This window comes from Macadamia integrifolia, unplaced genomic scaffold (assembly GCF_013358625.1).
Source record: "Macadamia integrifolia cultivar HAES 741 unplaced genomic scaffold, SCU_Mint_v3 scaffold367, whole genome shotgun sequence".
Taxonomy (NCBI): Eukaryota; Viridiplantae; Streptophyta; class Magnoliopsida; order Proteales; family Proteaceae; genus Macadamia; species Macadamia integrifolia.
In genome coordinates, this window is record NW_024869711.1 from 347,821 (window position 1) to 353,750 (window position 5,930).

Consider the following 5,930-nt stretch of genomic DNA (forward strand, 5'->3'; position numbering starts at 1 on the left):
AGAATAGCGACATTGAGAAGATGAGGATCACCTCGAGGGTGGAGGGGTCGATATCTCTTTTGGCATGGCTGAGTTGGACAACATTCTGATGATCTCCAATGAGGGAGAGCTAGCCTACTGCCCGTGATGAATACAATAATGTGTGAAATCTTAGGGATATAAGTGCACATTTTGCCCCAATTTGGATAGTACTACTTCTATTTTTCTTGTTTTTTTTTTTTTTAGTTTCCAAGTCTACAAGAGAAAGTGCTTAAAGTGAATCAAGAACCAGTCTAAGCTTGAACTAACTTGTCCAAAGGTGGGACCCACTCATTGGTACCACATCCTCTCTCCTATAAAATCCTGAAGATTAATTCTCTCTCCTTGCCACCTCACAAGATCTTGAAGATGCTATGCAAAGATTCTTTTCTGATTTAGTCAAGATTGCGAGATATTAGTTAATATTGCAGGGAAGGAATAAAATTTGTTAATTTTGAAAACAAATTCTCTATTTCCTCACAATATCTCAGAGAATGAGGATTTTCATTAAGATTTAATTTAATTTAATTTTCTTTCTTTTCTTAAAGAATACTTGTAGAGGAAGGAGGCAAGACCAAAGTCTTATAAAAGACCCTTCCTCCCCCCTCCTAGAAGGATTATTCCCCTTAGTTTATTTTCTAGTTTATGCTTAGTTTTCTTCTCTCTCTTTCTCTCTCCCTCCCACTCTCTTTAATTTTAGTTCTTCTTTATTTTTGCTTTAATCACTTTTGTAATAGCTTTTTTTTATTTCAATTAATGTAAGCACTCTTTTATTTTTATTCAACTTTTTATGTTTATGATTTATGCAATTGAGTTGTAATTTTTAAAGCTATAGTTCTAGGCTTAGATCTAGGTGACAAGATCACGAGCTGTGGAGCATCTCTTTTTTTCAAGTTCAGTTTTTTTTTTAAGATTTATTTTTTCAGGCCTAGAAATTTCAGATTTGGTTCATTCCAGATCTGGTTTTTAGGGTTGGCAGTATCTCAAATCACCCAAGCTTTCAAGTTCAAGCATTAATTCAGGTAGGTAGGCTTCTTCAATAGTCTTCTCTTTCCCCTCTCATTCCCTCTTCTGACTAGCATTTCTTTCTTAGTTTAAGATTTTAATATCAGTCATTACATTATTGCTTTCCCTTTTCTCTAAGGTTCATGGCTAATATATATGTTGGCTTTGCCCCTCCTAACTATAGAACCATCATTTTATTGTTTTTATTTTAATTGTCTCCCTTTTCTTAAAGCCAAGTAGAGTAACTCTTGTATGAGTGACTCTCTGATCAAGTAGGGAAGCTCATATTATGATGCATCACTCGGACTAAGTAGAGAAACCTACTTGTGAGCCTCTCTCTAGCTTTATCCACTTTTTTTTTTACTTTATTTTTATTTCAGTATTTTTTTTCCTTCATTGCTTTTTAATTGCATGGGTTTTTATTTTCAGTAATTTATTTATTGAATTTTAATTACGTGGCTTGCATATTTAAATTCTTAGATGACGAATGGTTAAGCCATTATTTTAGATACATATATTTAGACGGTAGTTAGAATTAGATCACAACCATTAATCGGTTCACTTTCGTATTATTAAAAGAAGTAAAAAATAAAGTAGCTGCTCTCTCTGTGTTTGACCCGTAGTTACACTGATTTGTATGTTCACGGTTACATTTTAAATCCTAACAAGTTTTTAGCGTCGTTGTCAGGGAGATAGTTCCATATTATTTTTCACTTTCTTTTGGTAAATCGGAGTGCTTTGTTTGCTTTGTTTTGTTTTTGTTTTTGTTTTTCTTTTATTGAATTCCTAAGAAGAACAACTTGCAATAGTAGTTGTATCGGTGGAGGTCGCCAAGCCTCACAGTATAATAAAGATAGGTTTTTCCCTGTAGTGGTACCTCAGGAATTGACCTGAGCAACCCCGGATCCCTGTACGTATGCTCCCAAAAAGCAAAAAAAAAAAAGAATTTTTCTTTCCATTATTTTGTGCTTGTCTTACTCTAGTTGTGGGTGGTTTTTTGTTGCATGAGTGTGTGGACCCGTGATTCTACTAATCGTTAAGTAAGAGTACCTATTTTAAAAATGGCAAAACAACCTAAGCCTACTTTAAAGGATAGATTCTACCCAGTCAGGGCAGCCCAACCTTCTTGCATTAGATTACCAGCTACCATGGGGAGCAACTATGAGCTTAAAACTCAATTCATCACTATGTTACCTCACTTCCATGGGCTATCCTTTGAAGATGCTTATTTGTTTCTTAGAGAATTTGAGAAGGTTTGTGTCCTCATTAAGATACAATAGCTCAGTGATGGTACTGTTAAACTTAGATGCATTACTTTTTCGCTCAAGGATGGAGTAAAAAGATGGCTATATGGGCTACTAACTAATTCCATTACCATATGGGATTAGTTTACGGTAGCGTTCTTGAGAAATTTTTTTCCCTTGCATAAAACAAACAAACTCAAGAGCGAGATCATGCAGTTCTAACAAAAACCTCAAGAGTCATTTTTCAGACTCATGGAAAGGTTCCAAGACCTTCTCCAAGAGTGTCCCCATCATGGTATTGACATATGACATCTTTACCAAATAATTTATGAAGGGATAGACTACTATACCAAGCAGAAGTTAGAGTCTATGTGTTCTATAGGCTTCACAGCTTATGCGGATGAAAACGAAGCTTGGAACTTTTTGGTTGACCTAGCTGAAAAGATAAGAGAATGGGAGTCTACTCAGGAAAGTAAGAGAACTATAGGAGGTAAATGATACTATGTTGATGGGATAGTAGCTAAGGAGGCCCATTTAGATAGCCTCATTAAGAGAATAGAAGCCCTTGTCTCTAAAGTATATGCCCCAGTCCACAAAGTCCAAAATCAGGTCTCTATGTGCAATTGGTGTCACTCTGCTGGACATGTAATGGAAGAATGCCCTAACAGTTCTGGGGGCAATAAAAGTGTTAATGTTCTTTATCCGAACAACCCGTTTAGCAACACTTATAATCCAGGGTGGAAAAATCACCCTAATTTTTCATGGAGCCAAGAGAATTAAGGAGGCCGATCCAACTTTCACAACCAAGGGCAACCTAGTCCCCAGAGGCTTAATTTTGCACCACTACCTAATTCTTTCCCTTGGCCTAATCTTGGTCCTCAGTCAAATTTTTTAGGCCCCCTCTCCAACCACCTTATTAATGACCCCTGGGGTTTACATCCACTGGAGAGGCGGTAAGAATTAGTGAGTTAGAGAAAAGTATAGCCATTTTCATGAGAAGCCACATTAATGTGGAGAGACAACTCACCCAACTTGTCACAATCATGTATGAGAAGGAGAAAGGAAAATTACCTAGTCAGCTAGAGTTGAATCCTATGCATTAGGTGCTGACTCTATAAGGGCTACCTGCTCCTCAGCTTAATGTTGTAAAGAGTCAACAACACCATGGGCCCTCCAGCTAGTGTAATGCGATATATACTCTACGGAATAGTCAAGAGTATCTACGAAATGGTACCACTCCTTCTCCACCATTTGAATTTTTTGTTGACCCTCCGACTATCGAGGTTACTACTATGCCTCCCATTCCAGGTTCGTCAGATGGACCTGAAGAAATTAAGGATGATTTAGTGAAAGCCACAAAAAATGATTTCATTAATAAGAGAACTTCTGACAGTGTTTATGTTCCTCCTGTCCCCTATCCTAACCGTTTGATGAATAAGAAGAAGATAGCTTCAATGGAAAAAAATTTAGAAGTCTTCAAGAAGGTAGAGGTAAATATCCCTCTTTTGGATGCCATAACTTAAATCCCAGCCTATGCCAAAATCCTCAGAGACTTATACACTCACAAACGCACCACAAGTGTCCAAAAAGACGTTCTTGACAGCTAATATCAGTTCAATAATCACACAACCTATAGCAGGCAAGTATAAGGATCCCGGGTCTCCCACCATCTCTTGTGTCATTGGCAACACTCATATTGATCATACCCTACTTGACCTTAGTGCAAGTGTAAACCTTCTACCTTATCATGTTTATCAACAACTTGGATTAGGAGATTTGAAAGCCATAGGGACCATTCTCCAGTTGGTCAACCGTTCTGTTAAGATTCTGAAAGGGATGGTTGAAGATGTCCTACTTAAGGTAAGAGAATTTAGTTTTCTAGTTGATTTTATTGTTTTGGACACCAAACCCTTCACCACTCGGGATAAGATCCCTATCATTCTTAGAAGACCATTTATGATTACCAGCAATGAATTAATCAATTATCGGAATGGTCCACTAGGGATATCTTTTAATAACCATACTATGGAGTTCAACATGTATAGGTTGGGCAAGTAATGCATAATTTCTTCTGATGATATTGATGAAGAGGTCAATATGCTTGACGATTTTTCTGATGATATTGTTAAAACTTTTGACATTGACTTTGATTCAGAATTGTAAAAGTGTATGGAAGAATTAAAGGATGATACTAAAAATTTCTTCTCCGAGGTTTGGAGCCTTCATACACCCATGGAGCCCATTGGTCCTCTATCAAATTCTCTTCCTAAACCCTCAATTGTTAAGCCCCCTAATATTAATTTGAAAGGGTTACCCTCTAACTTAAGATATGCTTTCTTAGGAGAAGATCAAACTCTACCAGTTATTATCGCCTCAAGTTTAACTTGAAGTCAAGAAGAAGAGTTGATCAAAGTTATAAAAGAAAACAAGGAAGCCTTAGGTTGGACCATGGTAGACATTAAAGGAATTAGCCCCTCAATCATTCAACATCATATTCATCTCATGTAGGATTCAAAACCTTCTAGGGAACCATAAAGAAGGGCTAATCCTATGATGCAAAAAGCTATCAAGAAAGAGATCCTAAAGTGCTTGGATCATGGTATCATTTACCCTATTTCTGATAGTGAGTGGGTAAGTCCAGTGCACATAGTGCCAAAGAAGTCAGGGGTCATAGTAGTCAAAAATACTAAAAATGAGTTGATCCCTACCCGTGTCCAAATAGGATGGCGTGTGTGTATTGACTACAGGAAGTTAAATGCAATAACTTGAAAAGACCAGTTTTCTTTACCTTTCATTGATCAAATATTAGAGTGGTTAGCCGGACATGAGTATTATTGTTTCCTTGATGGTTATTCCAGCTATAACCAGATTTCTATTGCCTTAGATGACCAACACAAGATCACCTTTACATGCACCTATGGAACCTTTACTTATCGACATATGCCTTTTGGGCTTTGTAATGCCCATGCCACTTTCCAAAGATGCATGATGAGCATTTTCTCTGATATGATAGAGCACTTTTTGGAAGTATTTATGGATGATTTTTTTGTTCATGGCTTCTCATTTTCTAATTGTTTGCATCATCTTTCTTTAGTACTCAAACGATGCAAAGCGACTAATTTAGTCCTCAATTGGGAGAAATGCCATTTCATGGTTATATAGGGCATAGTGTTGGGTCGTTTCATTTCCAAAGAAGGGATCAAGGTTGATAGAGCTAAGGTGGACTTAATTTTTAATTTACCACATCCCAAGTCAGTTAAGGACGTTCGTTCCTTCTTAGGTCATGCAAGGTTCTATCGTGGGTTCATTAAGAACTTCAGTCTCATGGCTAGACTTCTCACCAATGTTTTGGCTAAAGAGTAACCCTTCAAATTTTTTAGTGAATACCTCATGTGCTTTGAGCAATTAAAGAAGGTGTTGACTACAACCTCCATTATTTAAGCTCCCTTATGGACTGAGCCCTTTGAATTAATGTGTGATGCATCTGATTTTGCTATAGGGGTAGTCTTAGGGCACAAAGTTGATAAACTTCCTCGTGTTATCTATTATGCTAGTAAAACTCTCAATGATGCACAACTGAACTACAAAATAACTGAAAAATAATTTTTAGCTGCTGTATTTGCATTAGAAAAGTTTTGTGCATATCTGATAGGTTCTCATGTA

At 36.9% G+C, this 5,930-nt stretch overlaps 1 non-coding gene across 1 annotated transcript; it reads right to left on the reverse strand.

The window, feature by feature from the left end:
- Nucleotides 1-2,459: 2,459 nt before the first annotated feature.
- Nucleotides 2,460-2,566, reverse strand: LOC122068284. Its single transcript, XR_006137026.1, has one exon. It is a non-coding gene; the product is annotated as a small nucleolar RNA R71 (small nucleolar RNA).
- Nucleotides 2,567-5,930: the final 3,364 nt, after the last annotated feature.